The 16,079-nt window shown below is 55.8% G+C and overlaps 6 non-coding genes across 6 annotated transcripts; all 6 read left to right on the forward strand.

Annotated features, from left to right (window-relative positions):
- On the forward strand, positions 1-72 carry TRNAD-GUC (transfer RNA aspartic acid (anticodon GUC)). The gene has a single exon. It is a non-coding gene; the product is annotated as a tRNA-Asp (tRNA).
- A 2,600-nt stretch (positions 73-2,672) lies between these two features.
- TRNAE-CUC (transfer RNA glutamic acid (anticodon CUC)) lies at positions 2,673-2,744 on the forward strand. Its single transcript has one exon. It is a non-coding gene; the product is annotated as a tRNA-Glu (tRNA).
- Positions 2,745-4,442: 1,698 nt separating this feature from the next.
- Positions 4,443-4,514, forward strand: TRNAD-GUC (transfer RNA aspartic acid (anticodon GUC)). The gene has a single exon. It is a non-coding gene; the product is annotated as a tRNA-Asp (tRNA).
- A 2,696-nt stretch (positions 4,515-7,210) lies between these two features.
- TRNAE-CUC (transfer RNA glutamic acid (anticodon CUC)) lies at positions 7,211-7,282 on the forward strand. The gene has a single exon. It is a non-coding gene; the product is annotated as a tRNA-Glu (tRNA).
- Positions 7,283-8,981: 1,699 nt separating this feature from the next.
- Positions 8,982-9,053, forward strand: TRNAD-GUC (transfer RNA aspartic acid (anticodon GUC)). The gene has a single exon. It is a non-coding gene; the product is annotated as a tRNA-Asp (tRNA).
- A 4,379-nt stretch (positions 9,054-13,432) lies between these two features.
- On the forward strand, positions 13,433-13,504 carry TRNAD-GUC (transfer RNA aspartic acid (anticodon GUC)). The gene has a single exon. It is a non-coding gene; the product is annotated as a tRNA-Asp (tRNA).
- The last annotated feature ends 2,575 nt before the right edge of the window (positions 13,505-16,079 follow it).

A 16,079-nucleotide genomic window follows, 5' to 3' on the forward strand; every position in this document is an offset into this window, starting at 1 on the left:
TCCTCGTTAGTATAGTGGTCAGTATCCCCGCCTGTCACGCGGGAGACCGGGGTTCAATTCCCCGACGGGGAGGATTCCATCGCATTTTTTAAAGCATGACAACTCTACCTTTATTTAGAATTTCATCTAGAATGTGGCGCTTTCCACTCATGACATCATCTGATTTACTAATGCGGTCTCATAACTTTTACGATCAATCACGGGCAATTTTTAAGTGGGACACTTTTTGCGAAGGATGTCTGCCTTTTCGTTTTAACCTTCTGTGTACTTAATTGAAAAAAGAAACGTGCACGAAGCCTTGTTATTTACATCAAAATCAAAGGACTACATGATCAATCATATGCGTTGAAGCCTGTTGTTTTTTCAAGAGACATAAATGAAATGATGGATCGCGCTCTGAATGAGGAATTATTTTTTATGACATTGAAGCGTTTTATTTATCTTTGTTTCGGTCTAATGTTTTAGGGCTTACAGGCACATTGTGAAAGTGAAAGTTCCACTGGCCTGCACGTGCACTCCCCACCATCCTCGTCAGAGATCTTATATTGCCTAGGTCCAGCATGAGTACCAAATTCCTTTCAGGCTATTGCAGTGTATTCTGCTACTTGTAGTTTCTAACACTCTAAACTGAGGGCGAGGGGAGCCAGCATCCAAAGCAACACCCTGGTCTGGGTGAAGCGCTCATGCTCAGATCTGGGCTTACTTGAGAGCTTTGACGAGGCCTTGGACGAGCTGCAGGCATCCCCCAGAAGGTCTGCTGCCCTCCTACAGGGGTCCCTGAGAAGAGGAGCAGACCCCCGCTGGTGCCCTGAGAAGAGGCACTGACCCCCCGCTGGTGCCCTGAGTAGAGGCGCTGACACCCCGCTGGTGCCCTGAGGAGAGGCACTGCCCTCCCTCTGGTGCCCTGAGAGGAGGAGCTGACCCCCGCTGGTGCCCTGAGAAGAGGCGCTTACCTCCTGCTGGTGCCCTGAGTAGAGGCGCTGACCTCCCGCTGGTGCCATGAGAAAAGGGACTGCCCTCCTTTAGGGGTACCTGAGAAGAGGTGCTGATTCCCCGCTAGTGCCCTGAGAAGTGGCGCTGACCTCCAGCTGGTGCCCTGAGAAGAGGCGCTGCCCTCCTGCAAGGGCCCCTGAGAAGAGGCGCTGACCTCCAGCTGGTGCCATGAGAATAGGCGCTGCCCTCCTGCAAGGGCCCCTGAGAAGAGGCGCTGACCCCCCCCGCTAGTGCCCTGAGAAGAGGCGCTGACCTCCAGCTGGTGCCCTGAGAAGAGGCGCTGACCTCCATCTGGTGCCCTGAGAAGAGGCGCTGCCCTCCTGCAAGGGCCCCTGAGAAGAGGCGCTGACCTCCAGCTGATGCCCTGAGAAGAGGCGCTGCCCTCCTGCAAGGGCCCCTGAGAAGAGGTGCTGACCCCCCCGCTAGTGCCCTGAGAAGAGGCGCTGACCTCCAGCTGGTGCCCTGAGAAGAGGTGCTGACCTCCCGCTGGTGCCCTGAGAAGAGGTGCTGACCTCCCGCTGGTGCCCTAAGAAGAGGCGCTGACCTCCTGCTGGTGCCCTGAGAAGAGGCACTGACCCCCCGCTGGTGCCCTGAGTAGAGGTGCTGACACCCCGCTGGGGCCCTGAGAAGAGGCACTGACCCCCCCCCGCTGGTGCTCTGAGGAGAGGCACTGCCCTCCCTCTGGTGCTCTGAGAGGAGGAGCTGACCCCCGCTGGTGCCCTGAGAAGAGGCGCTTATCTCCTGCTGGTGCCCTGAGTAGAGGCGCTGACCTCCCGCTGGTGCCATGAGAAAAGGGACTGCCCTCCTTCAGGGGTACCTGAGAAGAGGTGCTGATCCCCGCTAGTGCCCTGAGAAGAGGCGCTGACCTCCAGCTGGTGCCCTGAGAAGAGGCGCTGACCTCCCGCTGGTGCCCTGAGAAGAGGCGCTGACCTCCAGCTGGTGCCCTGAGAAGAGGCGCTGCCCTCCTGCAAGGGCCCCTGAGAAGAGGCGCTGACCCCCCGCTAGTGCCCTGAGAAGAGGCACTGACCTCCAGCTGGTGCCCTGAGAAGAGGCGCTGCCCTCCTGCAAAGGCCCCTGAGAAGAGGCGCTGACCCCCCCGCTAGTGCCCTGAGAAGAGGCGCTGACCTCCAGCTGGTGCCCTGAGAAGAGGCGCTGCCCTCCTGCAAGGGCCCCTGAGAAGAGGCGCTGACCCCCCGCTAGTGCCCTGAGAAGAGGTGCTGACCTCCAGCTGGTGCCCTGAGAAGAGGCGCTGACCTCCCGCTGGTGCCCTGAGAAGAGGCGCTGACCTCCCGCTGGTGCCCTGAGAAGAGGAGCTGACCTAGAACAGTGACTGGTATTTTTCTGGATGGTTAATTGGTTCTTGCTGTTTTTGCTCTCCAGTTAGTTGTGTGTTATGAAGGTCCCATGCGTCTTCCAGGGATGGAAACTGTCCCGAGATCTGAGTCTATTTAACGTTCAGTAGATTGCTTTGTTGGGGGTGTGCCTGAAAGCAGTGTTTTTTTTGTGTGTCCCATGATGTTTTCCAAAGTGTAGTAAAGACTAGCTTGCCAGTGTTAGGTTGATGTGTGTGTGTTTTCCTGCTTACTTTAGTTGATGCACAAAACCCTGTGACAGCAGCACAGGCGGCCTCACCCTGGTGGTATGTCTTGGAGCAGGTGCTGCTCCAGAGCACCCAGTGCTCCCTGGTGGTCTAGTGGTTAGGATTCGGCGCTCTCACCGCCGCGGCCCGGGTTCGATTCCCGGTCAGGGAAGGGACTCTTTTTTTCTCCCCACGGTATACTTCTAGTTTTTTTTCATCCTATCTAAACACATTTTTTAAGGTTCTACATCGCAAATCTTTTATTACATACATTTCTTCTTTACTTGACCTGCCACCTGCTAATAACAACATCACCTTTCAGGCACACAGACAAAACACTGATAGAAAACTGAATGCTGGTCATCAAAGCTTGTTCTTCACAAAGGATGGGTTACCGCTTGGAAGAAGCACTGGCAAATTCAGGAGGCCTGTTTCTAGGGGTCTCCAGCTCTATGAAGAATCCAGTTTCAAGACAACATTGAAAGGGAGAGATTCGCTTCTGGAGCTTGCTACACTATAGCTTCGGAGATGGCAGCTTGCCAAATTGTTGACAGGCTCGAGCCAATTGTCAGAATGCCAGTATTCTGCGACCCACCTAGTTTGATGGATATCTGCTGGTTGGGTGGAAGGAAGCAAAGAGGAGGTGGGGGCTTATAGTATTAACGTGAAGCCAGATAGGGAGATGGGGAAGAGCAGCATTGGAGGGGGAGAGCAACACGGGCGGGCGGGATACTGCTCACCAAGCCCGGATTTACGCAGGATGGGCGGAGTCCCTCAGTCTCTCTGTCCAGCGGGGGCTCTCTCTTTACCCGTATGGCCAGTCCGGCCCTGGTGCCGTCATGTCTCCCAAAGGGCGTCTCTAGCCCGTCACTCTGGAGTCTGTATCCTCCGGGTGAGGTCTCCTATTCTTCTAGCTAGGGGCTGGAGAGAAGGGAGGTGGTTGGTCTGGGGCGCCAGTCATAGTCGCCCTTGAGAGGCGTTTCTAAGGTAGTTTGTAAGTGTGTCTGGACAGGTTGCTCTAAGGTGCGCAAAGTGATGTCTTAGCATTTGAAAGAAGCATTGAGAAAGGCAGGTGGCCTGTTTGTTTTCCTTTGCTGGCTTTGTGCAGGGAAGGAAAGTCTCCATTGTAGGGTTTGGGGCTTTATGAAGGCCTTGAGCTGCTGTTTAGAGACAGAGTGCTGCCTAGGCGGCTGGGCACGCTGCTCACACCTCATGCCATATAGCGCCTTGTCATCCCTACATCACCGAGCCTTCGATAGCTCAGTTGGTAGAGCGGAGGACTGTAGTGGGGAAGCTGATATCCTTAGGTCGCTGGTTCAAATCCGGCTCGAAGGAATTTTGCAAAGTCTTCACTTTTTTCCTCTGCTTCACAATTCAAAGCGCCTCTTTCTCAGACACTCGCACACCTGGGCTTTTCCTGCCTCCTCTCTTCTCCTTTACAAGCCAGCTTTCTCCTTTGGCGCAGGCGGGCGGGTGGGCGGGTGGGAGGGAGCGTCTCCCTCCCCACTCCCTGTGTGCAGCCCCCGCTGCAATCCTCCAGCATCAGAGAGAGCCAGGGGCCCCTGGGCTGAAGAGCCAGGCCGGGGCCGTCAGAAGCAGCCGTGGGAGCTGGTTGCTGTGACTCTGGCATCAGGTGATGCTGCTGAGAGCGCTGCTGAGAGTGTCTGCTAGGAGGTGAGAAGGATCTTGTGAGGCAGGAGTGTGTTTGTGTGTGTATTGTGTGAGGGAGTGTGTGTGTGTTTATTGAGCCTGTGGGCCCCTGTGTTGGTGTGAAGGAGTTGATACATGGCACAAATTCGTAGCATATGAGGATGGACAGGAGGGTTTTCAGCCACAGGAGGAGCGGCTCAGCGAGACCAGGTGCAGCTGTTCCTCGTTAGTATAGTGGTCAGTATCCCCGCCTGTCACGCGGGAGACCGGGGTTCAATTCCCCGACGGGGAGGATTCCATCGCATTTTTTAAAGCATGACAACTCTACCTTTATTTAGAATTTCATCTAGAATGTGGCGCTTTCCACTCATGACATCATCTGATTTACTAATGCGGTCTCATAACTTTTACGATCAATCACGGGCAATTTTTAAGTGAGACACTTTTTGCGAAGGATGTCTGCCTTTTCGTTTTAAGCTTCTGTGTACTTAATTGAAAAAAGAAACGTGCACGAAGCCTTGTTATTTACATCAAAATCAAAGGACTACATGATCAATCATATGCGTTGAAGCCTGTTGTTTTTTCAAGAGACATAAATGAAATGATGGATCGCGCTCTGAATGAGGAATTATTTTTTATGACGTTGAAGCGTTTTATTTATCTTTGTTTCGGTCTAATGTTTTAGGGCTTTAAGGCACATTGTGAAAGTGAAAGTTCCACTGGCCTGCACGTGCACTCCCCACCATCCTCGTCAGAGATCTTATATTGCCTAGGTCCAGCATGAGTACCAAATTCCTTTCAGGCTATTGCAGTGTATTCTGCTACTTGTAGTTTCTAACACTCTAAACTGAGGGCGAGGGGAGCCAGCATCCAAAGCAACACCCTGGTCTGGGTGAAGCGCTCATGCTCAGATCTGGGCTTACTTGAGAGCTTTGACGAGGCCTTGGACGAGCTGCAGGCATCCCCCAGAAGGTCTGCTGCCCTCCTACAGGGGTCCCTGAGAAGAGGAGCAGACCCCCGCTGGTGCCCTGAGAAGAGGCACTGACCCCCCGCTGGTGCCCTGAGTAGAGGCGCTGACACCCCGCTGGTGCCCTGAGGAGAGGCACTACCCTCCCTCTGGTGCCCTGAGAGGAGGAGCTGACCCCCGCTGGTGCCCTGAGAAGAGGCACTGACACCCCGCTGGTGCCCTGAGGAGAGGCACTGCCCTCCCTCTGGTGCCCTGAGAGGAGGAGCTGACCCCCGCTGGTGCCCTGAGAAGAGGCGCTTACCTCCTGCTGGTGCCCTGAGTAGAGGCGCTGACCTCCCGCTGGTGCCATGAGAAAAGGGACTGCCCTCCTTCAGGGGTACCTGAGAAGAGGTGCTGATTCCCCGCTAGTGCCCTGAGAAGTGGCGCTGACCTCCAGCTGGTGCCCTGAGAAGAGGCGCTGCCCTCCTGCAAGGGCCCCTGAGAAGAGGCGCTGACCTCCAGCTGGTGCCATGAGAATAGGCGCTGCCCTCCTGCAAGGGCCCCTGAGAAGAGGCGCTGACCCCCCCCGCTAGTGCCCTGAGAAGAGGCGCTGACCTCCAGCTGGTGCCCTGAGAAGAGGCGCTGACCTCCAGCTGGTGCCCTGAGAAGAGGCGCTGCCCTCCTGCAAGGGCCCCTGAGAAGAGGCGCTGACCTCCAGCTGATGCCCTGAGAAGAGGCGCTGCCCTCCTGCAAGGGCCCCTGAGAAGAGGTGCTGACCCCCCCGCTAGTGCCCTGAGAAGAGGCGCTGACCTCCAGCTGGTGCCCTGAGAAGAGGTGCTGACCTCCCGCTGGTGCCCTGAGAAGAGGTGCTGACCTCCCGCTGGTGCCCTAAGAAGAGGCGCTGACCTCCTGCTGGTGCCCTGAGAAGAGGCACTGACCCCCCGCTGGTGCCCTGAGTAGAGGTGCTGACACCCCGCTGGGGCCCTGAGAAGAGGCACTGACCCCCCCCCCGCTGGTGCTCTGAGGAGAGGCACTGCCCTCCCTCTGGTGCTCTGAGAGGAGGAGCTGACCCCCGCTGGTGCCCTGAGAAGAGGCGCTTATCTCCTGCTGGTGCCCTGAGTAGAGGCGCTGACCTCCCGCTGGTGCCATGAGAAAAGGGACTGCCCTCCTTCAGGGGTACCTGAGAAGAGGTGCTGATCCCCGCTAGTGCCCTGAGAAGAGGCGCTGACCTCCAGCTGGTGCCCTGAGAAGAGGCGCTGACCTCCCGCTGGTGCCCTGAGAAGAGGCGCTGACCTCCAGCTGGTGCCCTGAGAAGAGGCGCTGCCCTCCTGCAAGGGCCCCTGAGAAGAGGCGCTGACCCCCCGCTAGTGCCCTGAGAAGAGGCACTGACCTCCAGCTGGTGCCCTGAGAAGAGGCGCTGCCCTCCTGCAAAGGCCCCTGAGAAGAGGCGCTGACCCCCCCGCTAGTGCCCTGAGAAGAGGCGCTGACCTCCAGCTGGTGCCCTGAGAAGAGGCACTGCCCTCCTGCAAGGGCCCCTGAGAAGAGGCGCTGACCCCCCGCTAGTGCCCTGAGAAGAGGTGCTGACCTCCAGCTGGTGCCCTGAGAAGAGGCGCTGACCTCCCGCTGGTGCCCTGAGAAGAGGCGCTGACCTCCCGCTGGTGCCCTGAGAAGAGGAGCTGACCTAGAACAGTGACTGGTATTTTTCTGGATGGTTAATTGGTTCTTGCTGTTTTTGCTCTCCAGTTAGTTGTGTGTTATGAAGGTCCCATGCGTCTTCCAGGGATGGAAACTGTCCCGAGATCTGAGTCTATTTAACGTTCAGTAGATTGCTTTGTTGGGGGTGTGCCTGAAAGCAGTGTTTTTTTTGTGTGTCCCATGATGTTTTCCAAAGTGTAGTAAAGACTAGCTTGCCAGTGTTAGGTTGATGTGTGTGTGTTTTCCTGCTTACTTTAGTTGATGCACAAAACCCTGTGACAGCAGCACAGGCGGCCTCACCCTGGTGGTATGTCTTGGAGCAGGTGCTGCTCCAGAGCACCCAGTGCTCCCTGGTGGTCTAGTGGTTAGGATTCGGCGCTCTCACCGCCGCGGCCCGGGTTCGATTCCCGGCCAGGGAAGGGGACTTTTTTTTTCTCCCCACGGTATACTTCTAGTTTTTTTTCATCCTATCTAAACACATTTTTTAAGGTTTTACATCGCAAATCTTTTATTACATACATTTCTTCTTTACTTGACCTGCCACCTGCTAATAACAACGTCACCTTTCAGGCACACAGACAAAACACTGATAGAAAACTGGATGCTGGTCATCAAAGCTTGTTCTTCACAAAGGATGGGTTACCGCTTGGAAGAAGCACTGGCAAATCCAGGAGGCCTGTTTCTAGGGGTCTCCAGCTCTATGAAGAATCCAGTTTCAAGACAACATTGAAAGGGAGAGATTCGCTTCTGGAGCTTGCTACACTATAGCTTCGGAGATGGCAGCTTGCCAAATTGTTGACAGGCTCGAGCCAATTGTCAGAATGCCAGTATTCTGCGACCCACCTAGTTTGATGGATATCTGCTGGTTGGGTGGAAGGAAGCAAAGAGGAGGTGGGGGCTTATAGTATTAACGTGAAGCCAGATAGGGAGATGGGGAAGAGCAGCATTGGAGGGGGAGAGCAACACGGGCGGGCGGGATACTGCTCACCAAGCCCGGATTTACGCAGGATGGGCGGAGTCCCTCAGTCTCTCTGTCCAGCGGGGGCTCTCTCTTTACCCGTATGGCCAGTCCGGCCCTGGTGCCGTCATGTCTCCCAAAGGGCGTCTCTAGCCCGTCACTCTGGAGTCTGTATCCTCCGGGTGAGGTCTCCTATTCTTCTAGCTAGGGGCTGGAGAGAAGGGAGGTGGTTGGTCTGGGGCGCCAGTCATAGTCGCCCTTGAGAGGCGTTTCTAAGGTAGTTTGTAAGTGTGTCTGGACAGGTTGCTCTAAGGTGCGCAAAGTGATGTCTTAGCATTTGAAAGAAGCATTGAGAAAGGCAGGTGGCCTGTTTGTTTTCCTTTGCTGGCTTTGTGCAGGGAAGGAAAGTCTCCATTGTAGGGTTTGGCGCTTTATGAAGGCCTTGAGCTGCTGTTTAGAGACAGAGTGCTGCCTAGGCGGCTGGGCACGCTGCTCACACCTCATGCCATATAGCGCCTTGTCATCCCTACATCACCGAGCCTTCGATAGCTCAGTTGGTAGAGCGGAGGACTGTAGTGGGGAAGCTGATATCCTTAGGTCGCTGGTTCAAATCCGGCTCGAAGGAATTTTGCAAAGTCTTCACTTTTTTCCTCTGCTTCACAATTCAAAGCGCCTCTTTCTCAGACACTCGCACACCTGGGCTTTTCCTGCCTCCTCTCTTCTCCTTTACAAGCCAGCTTTCTCCTTTGGCGCAGGCGGGCGGGTGGGCGGGTGGGAGGGAGCGTCTCCCTCCCCACTCCCTGTGTGCAGCCCCCGCTGCAATCCTCCAGCATCAGAGAGAGCCAGGGGCCCCTGGGCTGAAGATCCAGGCCGGGGCCGTCAGAAGCAGCCGTGGGAGCTGGTTGCTGTGACTCTGGCATCAGGTGATGCTGCTGAGAGCGCTGCTGAGAGTGTCTGCTAGGAGGTGAGAAGGATCTTGTGAGGCAGGAGTGTGTTTGTGTGTGTATTGTGTGAGGGAGTGTGTGTGTGTTTGTTGAGCCTGTGGGCCCCTGTGTTGGTGTGAAGGAGTTGATAAATGGCACAAATTCATAGCATATGAGGATGGACAGGCGGGTTTTCAGCCACATGAGGAGCGGCTCAGCGAGACCAGGTGCAGCTGTTCCTCGTTAGTATAGTGGTCAGTATCCCCGCCTGTCACGCGGGAGACCGGGGTTCAATTCCCCGACGGGGAGGATTCCATCGCATTTTTTAAAGCATGACAACTCTACCTTTATTTAGAATTTCATCTAGAATGTGGCGCTTTCCACTCATGACATCATCTGATTTACTAATGCGGTCTCATAACTTTTACGATCAATCACGGGCAATTTTTAAGTGGGACACTTTTTGCGAAGGATGTCTGCCTTTTCGTTTTAACCTTCTGTGTACTTAATTGAAAAAAGAAACGTGCACGAAGCCTTGTTATTTACATCAAAATCAAAGGACTACATGATCAATCATATGCGTTGAAGCCTGTTGTTTTTTCAAGAGACATAAATGAAATGATGGATCGCGCTCTGAATGAGGAATTATTTTTTATGACATTGAAGCGTTTTATTTATCTTTGTTTCGGTCTAATGTTTTAGGGCTTACAGGCACATTGTGAAAGTGAAAGTTCCACTGGCCTGCACGTGCACTCCCCACCATCCTCGTCAGAGATCTTATATTGCCTAGGTCCAGCATGAGTACCAAATTCCTTTCAGGCTATTGCAGTGTATTCTGCTACTTGTAGTTTCTAACACTCTAAACTGAGGGCGAGGGGAGCCAGCATCCAAAGCAACACCCTGGTCTGGGTGAAGCGCTCATGCTCAGATCTGGGCTTACTTGAGAGCTTTGACGAGGCCTTGGACGAGCTGCAGGCATCCCCCAGAAGGTCTGCTGCCCTCCTACAGGGGTCCCTGAGAAGAGGAGCAGACCCCCGCTGGTGCCCTGAGAAGAGGCACTGACCCCCCGCTGGTGCCCTGAGTAGAGGCGCTGACACCCCGCTGGTGCCCTGAGGAGAGGCACTGCCCTCCCTCTGGTGCCCTGAGAGGAGGAGCTGACCCCCGCTGGTGCCCTGAGAAGAGGCGCTTACCTCCTGCTGGTGCCCTGAGTAGAGGCGCTGACCTCCCGCTGGTGCCATGAGAAAAGGGACTGCCCTCCTTTAGGGGTACCTGAGAAGAGGTGCTGATTCCCCGCTAGTGCCCTGAGAAGTGGCGCTGACCTCCAGCTGGTGCCCTGAGAAGAGGCGCTGCCCTCCTGCAAGGGCCCCTGAGAAGAGGCGCTGACCTCCAGCTGGTGCCATGAGAATAGGCGCTGCCCTCCTGCAAGGGCCCCTGAGAAGAGGCGCTGACCCCCCCCGCTAGTGCCCTGAGAAGAGGCGCTGACCTCCAGCTGGTGCCCTGAGAAGAGGCGCTGACCTCCAGCTGGTGCCCTGAGAAGAGGCGCTGCCCTCCTGCAAGGGCCCCTGAGAAGAGGCGCTGACCTCCAGCTGATGCCCTGAGAAGAGGCGCTGCCCTCCTGCAAGGGCCCCTGAGAAGAGGTGCTGACCCCCCCGCTAGTGCCCTGAGAAGAGGCGCTGACCTCCAGCTGGTGCCCTGAGAAGAGGTGCTGACCTCCCGCTGGTGCCCTGAGAAGAGGTGCTGACCTCCCGCTGGTGCCCTAAGAAGAGGCGCTGACCTCCTGCTTGTGCCCTGAGAAGAGGCACTGACCCCCCGCTGGTGCCCTGAGTAGAGGTGCTGACACCCCGCTGGGGCCCTGAGAAGAGGCACTGACCCCCCCCCGCTGGTGCTCTGAGGAGAGGCACTGCCCTCCCTCTGGTGCTCTGAGAGGAGGAGCTGACCCCCGCTGGTGCCCTGAGAAGAGGCGCTTATCTCCTGCTGGTGCCCTGAGTAGAGGCGCTGACCTCCCGCTGGTGCCATGAGAAAAGGGACTGCCCTCCTTCAGGGGTACCTGAGAAGAGGTGCTGATCCCCGCTAGTGCCCTGAGAAGAGGCGCTGACCTCCAGCTGGTGCCCTGAGAAGAGGCGCTGACCTCCCGCTGGTGCCCTGAGAAGAGGCGCTGACCTCCAGCTGGTGCCCTGAGAAGAGGCGCTGCCCTCCTGCAAGGGCCCCTGAGAAGAGGCGCTGACCCCCCGCTAGTGCCCTGAGAAGAGGCACTGACCTCCAGCTGGTGCCCTGAGAAAAGGCGCTGCCCTCCTGCAAAGGCCCCTGAGAAGAGGCGCTGACCCCCCCGCTAGTGCCCTGAGAAGAGGCGCTGACCTCCAGCTGGTGCCCTGAGAAGAGGCGCTGCCCTCCTGCAAGGGCCCCTGAGAAGAGGCGCTGACCCCCCGCTAGTGCCCTGAGAAGAGGTGCTGACCTCCAGCTGGTGCCCTGAGAAGAGGCGCTGACCTCCCGCTGGTGCCCTGAGAAGAGGCGCTGACCTCCCGCTGGTGCCCTGAGAAGAGGAGCTGACCTAGAACAGTGACTGGTATTTTTCTGGATGGTTAATTGGTTCTTGCTGTTTTTGCTCTCCAGTTAGTTGTGTGTTATGAAGGTCCCATGCGTCTTCCAGGGATGGAAACTGTCCCGAGATCTGAGTCTATTTAACGTTCAGTAGATTGCTTTGTTGGGGGTGTGCCTGAAAGCAGTGTTTTTTTTGTGTGTCCCATGATGTTTTCCAAAGTGTAGTAAAGACTAGCTTGCCAGTGTTAGGTTGATGTGTGTGTGTTTTCCTGCTTACTTTAGTTGATGCACAAAACCCTGTGACAGCAGCACAGGCGGCCTCACCCTGGTGGTATGTCTTGGAGCAGGTGCTGCTCCAGAGCACCCAGTGCTCCCTGGTGGTCTGGTGGTCTAGTGGTTAGGATTCGGCGCTCTCACCGCCGCGGCCCGGGTTCGATTCCCGGCCAGGGAAGGGGACTTTTTTTTTCTCCCCACGGTATACTTCTAGTTTTTTTTCATCCTATCTAAACACATTTTTTAAGGTTTTACATCGCAAATCTTTTATTACATACATTTCTTCTTTACTTGACCTGCCACCTGCTAATAACAACGTCACCTTTCAGGCACACAGACAAAACACTGATAGAAAACTGGATGCTGGTCATCAAAGCTTGTTCTTCACAAAGGATGGGTTACCGCTTGGAAGAAGCACTGGCAAATCCAGGAGGCCTGTTTCTAGGGGTCTCCAGCTCTATGAAGAATCCAGTTTCAAGACAACATTGAAAGGGAGAGATTCGCTTCTGGAGCTTGCTACACTATAGCTTCGGAGATGGCAGCTTGCCAAATTGTTGACAGGCTCGAGCCAATTGTCAGAATGCCAGTATTCTGCGACCCACCTAGTTTGATGGATATCTGCTGGTTGGGTGGAAGGAAGCAAAGAGGAGGTGGGGGCTTATAGTATTAACGTGAAGCCAGATAGGGAGATGGGGAAGAGCAGCATTGGAGGGGGAGAGCAACACGGGCGGGCGGGATACTGCTCACCAAGCCCGGATTTACGCAGGATGGGCGGAGTCCCTCAGTCTCTCTGTCCAGCGGGGGCTCTCTCTTTACCCGTATGGCCAGTCCGGCCCTGGTGCCGTCATGTCTCCCAAAGGGCGTCTCTAGCCCGTCACTCTGGAGTCTGTATCCTCCGGGTGAGGTCTCCTATTCTTCTAGCTAGGGGCTGGAGAGAAGGGAGGTGGTTGGTCTGGGGCGCCAGTCATAGTCGCCCTTGAGAGGCGTTTCTAAGGTAGTTTGTAAGTGTGTCTGGACAGGTTGCTCTAAGGTGCGCAAAGTGATGTCTTAGCATTTGAAAGAAGCATTGAGAAAGGCAGGTGGCCTGTTTGTTTTCCTTTGCTGGCTTTGTGCAGGGAAGGAAAGTCTCCATTGTAGGGTTTGGCGCTTTATGAAGGCCTTGAGCTGCTGTTTAGAGACAGAGTGCTGCCTAGGCGGCTGGGCACGCTGCTCACACCTCATGCCATATAGCGCCTTGTCATCCCTACATCACCGAGCCTTCGATAGCTCAGTTGGTAGAGCGGAGGACTGTAGTGGGGAAGCTGATATCCTTAGGTCGCTGGTTCAAATCCGGCTCGAAGGAATTTTGCAAAGTCTTCACTTTTTTCCTCTGCTTCACAATTCAAAGCGCCTCTTTCTCAGACACTCGCACACCTGGGCTTTTCCTGCCTCCTCTCTTCTCCTTTACAAGCCAGCTTTCTCCTTTGGCGCAGGCGGGCGGGTGGGCGGGTGGGAGGGAGCGTCTCCCTCCCCACTCCCTGTGTGCAGCCCCCGCTGCAATCCTCCAGCATCAGAGAGAGCCAGGGGCCCCTGGGCTGAAGATCCAGGCCGGGGCCGTCAGAAGCAGCCGTGGGAGCTGGTTGCTGTGACTCTGGCATCAGGTGATGCTGCTGAGAGCGCTGCTGAGAGTGTCTGCTAGGAGGTGAGAAGGATCTTGTGAGGCAGGAGTGTGTTTGTGTGTGTATTGTGTGAGGGAGTGTGTGTGTGTTTATTGAGCCTGTGGGCCCCTGTGTTGGTGTGAAGGAGTTGATAAATGGCACAAATTCATAGCATATGAGGATGGACAGGCGGGTTTTCAGCCACATGAGGAGCGGCTCAGCGAGACCAGGTGCAGCTGTTCCTCGTTAGTATAGTGGTCAGTATCCCCGCCTGTCACGCGGGAGACCGGGGTTCAATTCCCCGACGGGGAGGATTCCATCGCATTTTTTAAAGCATGACAACTCTACCTTTATTTAGAATTTCATCTAGAATGTGGCGCTTTCCACTCATGACATCATCTGATTTACTAATGCGGTCTCATAACTTTTACGATCAATCACGGGCAATTTTTAAGTGGGACACTTTTTGCGAAGGATGTCTGCCTTTTCGTTTTAACCTTCTGTGTACTTAATTGAAAAAAGAAACGTGCACGAAGCCTTGTTATTTACATCAAAATCAAAGGACTACATGATCAATCATATGCGTTGAAGCCTGTTGTTTTTTCAAGAGACATAAATGAAATGATGGATCGCGCTCTGAATGAGGAATTATTTTTTATGACATTGAAGCGTTTTATTTATCTTTGTTTCGGTCTAATGTTTTAGGGCTTACAGGCACATTGTGAAAGTGAAAGTTCCACTGGCCTGCACGTGCACTCCCCACCATCCTCGTCAGAGATCTTATATTGCCTAGGTCCAGCATGAGTACCAAATTCCTTTCAGGCTATTGCAGTGTATTCTGCTACTTGTAGTTTCTAACACTCTAAACTGAGGGCGAGGGGAGCCAGCATCCAAAGCAACACCCTGGTCTGGGTGAAGCGCTCATGCTCAGATCTGGGCTTACTTGAGAGCTTTGACGAGGCCTTGGACGAGCTGCAGGCATCCCCCAGAAGGTCTGCTGCCCTCCTACAGGGGTCCCTGAGAAGAGGAGCAGACCCCCGCTGGTGCCCTGAGAAGAGGCACTGACCCCCCGCTGGTGCCCTGAGTAGAGGCGCTGACACCCCGCTGGTGCCCTGAGGAGAGGCACTGCCCTCCCTCTGGTGCCCTGAGAGGAGGAGCTGACCCCCGCTGGTGCCCTGAGAAGAGGCGCTTACCTCCTGCTGGTGCCCTGAGTAGAGGCGCTGACCTCCCGCTGGTGCCATGAGAAAAGGGACTGCCCTCCTTTAGGGGTACCTGAGAAGAGGTGCTGATTCCCCGCTAGTGCCCTGAGAAGTGGCGCTGACCTCCAGCTGGTGCCCTGAGAAGAGGCGCTGCCCTCCTGCAAGGGCCCCTGAGAAGAGGCGCTGACCTCCAGCTGGTGCCATGAGAATAGGCGCTGCCCTCCTGCAAGGGCCCCTGAGAAGAGGCGCTGACCCCCCCCGCTAGTGCCCTGAGAAGAGGCGCTGACCTCCAGCTGGTGCCCTGAGAAGAGGCGCTGACCTCCAGCTGGTGCCCTGAGAAGAGGCGCTGCCCTCCTGCAAGGGCCCCTGAGAAGAGGCGCTGACCTCCAGCTGATGCCCTGAGAAGAGGCGCTGCCCTCCTGCAAGGGCCCCTGAGAAGAGGTGCTGACCCCCCCGCTAGTGCCCTGAGAAGAGGCGCTGACCTCCAGCTGGTGCCCTGAGAAGAGGTGCTGACCTCCCGCTGGTGCCCTGAGAAGAGGTGCTGACCTCCCGCTGGTGCCCTAAGAAGAGGCGCTGACCTCCTGCTGGTGCCCTGAGAAGAGGCACTGACCCCCCGCTGGTGCCCTGAGTAGAGGTGCTGACACCCCGCTGGGGCCCTGAGAAGAGGCACTGACCCCCCCCCGCTGGTGCTCTGAGGAGAGGCACTGCCCTCCCTCTGGTGCTCTGAGAGGAGGAGCTGACCCCCGCTGGTGCCCTGAGAAGAGGCGCTTATCTCCTGCTGGTGCCCTGAGTAGAGGCGCTGACCTCCCGCTGGTGCCATGAGAAAAGGGACTGCCCTCCTTCAGGGGTACCTGAGAAGAGGTGCTGATCCCCGCTAGTGCCCTGAGAAGAGGCGCTGACCTCCAGCTGGTGCCCTGAGAAGAGGCGCTGACCTCCCGCTGGTGCCCTGAGAAGAGGCGCTGACCTCCAGCTGGTGCCCTGAGAAGAGGCGCTGCCCTCCTGCAAGGGCCCCTGAGAAGAGGCGCTGACCCCCCGCTAGTGCCCTGAGAAGAGGCACTGACCTCCAGCTGGTGCCCTGAGAAGAGGCGCTGCCCTCCTGCAAAGGCCCCTGAGAAGAGGCGCTGACCCCCCCGCTAGTGCCCTGAGAAGAGGCGCTGACCTCCAGCTGGTGCCCTGAGAAGAGGCGCTGCCCTCCTGCAAGGGCCCCTGAGAAGAGGCGCTGACCCCCCGCTAGTGCCCTGAGAAGAGGTGCTGACCTCCAGCTGGTGCCCTGAGAAGAGGCGCTGACCTCCCGCTGGTGCCCTGAGAAGAGGCGCTGACCTCCCGCTGGTGCCCTGAGAAGAGGAGCTGACCTAGAACAGTGACTGGTATTTTTCTGGATGGTTAATTGGTTCTTGCTGTTTTTGCTCTCCAGTTAGTTGTGTGTTATGAAGGTCCCATGCGTCTTCCAGGGATGGAAACTGTCCCGAGATCTGAGTCTATTTAACGTTCAGTAGATTGCTTTGTTGGGGGTGTGCCTGAAAGCAGTGTTTTTTTTGTGTGTCCCATGATGTTTTCCAAAGTGTAGTAAAGACTAGCTTGCCAGTGTTAGGTTGATGTGTGTGTGTTTTCCTGCTTACTTTAGTTGATGCACAAAACCCTGTGACAGCAGCACAGGCGGCCTCACCCTGGTGGTATGTCTTGGAGCA

This window comes from Triturus cristatus, chromosome 4_1, assembly GCF_964204655.1.
Source record: "Triturus cristatus chromosome 4_1, aTriCri1.1, whole genome shotgun sequence".
Lineage (NCBI taxonomy): Eukaryota > Metazoa > Chordata > Amphibia > Caudata > Salamandridae > Triturus > Triturus cristatus.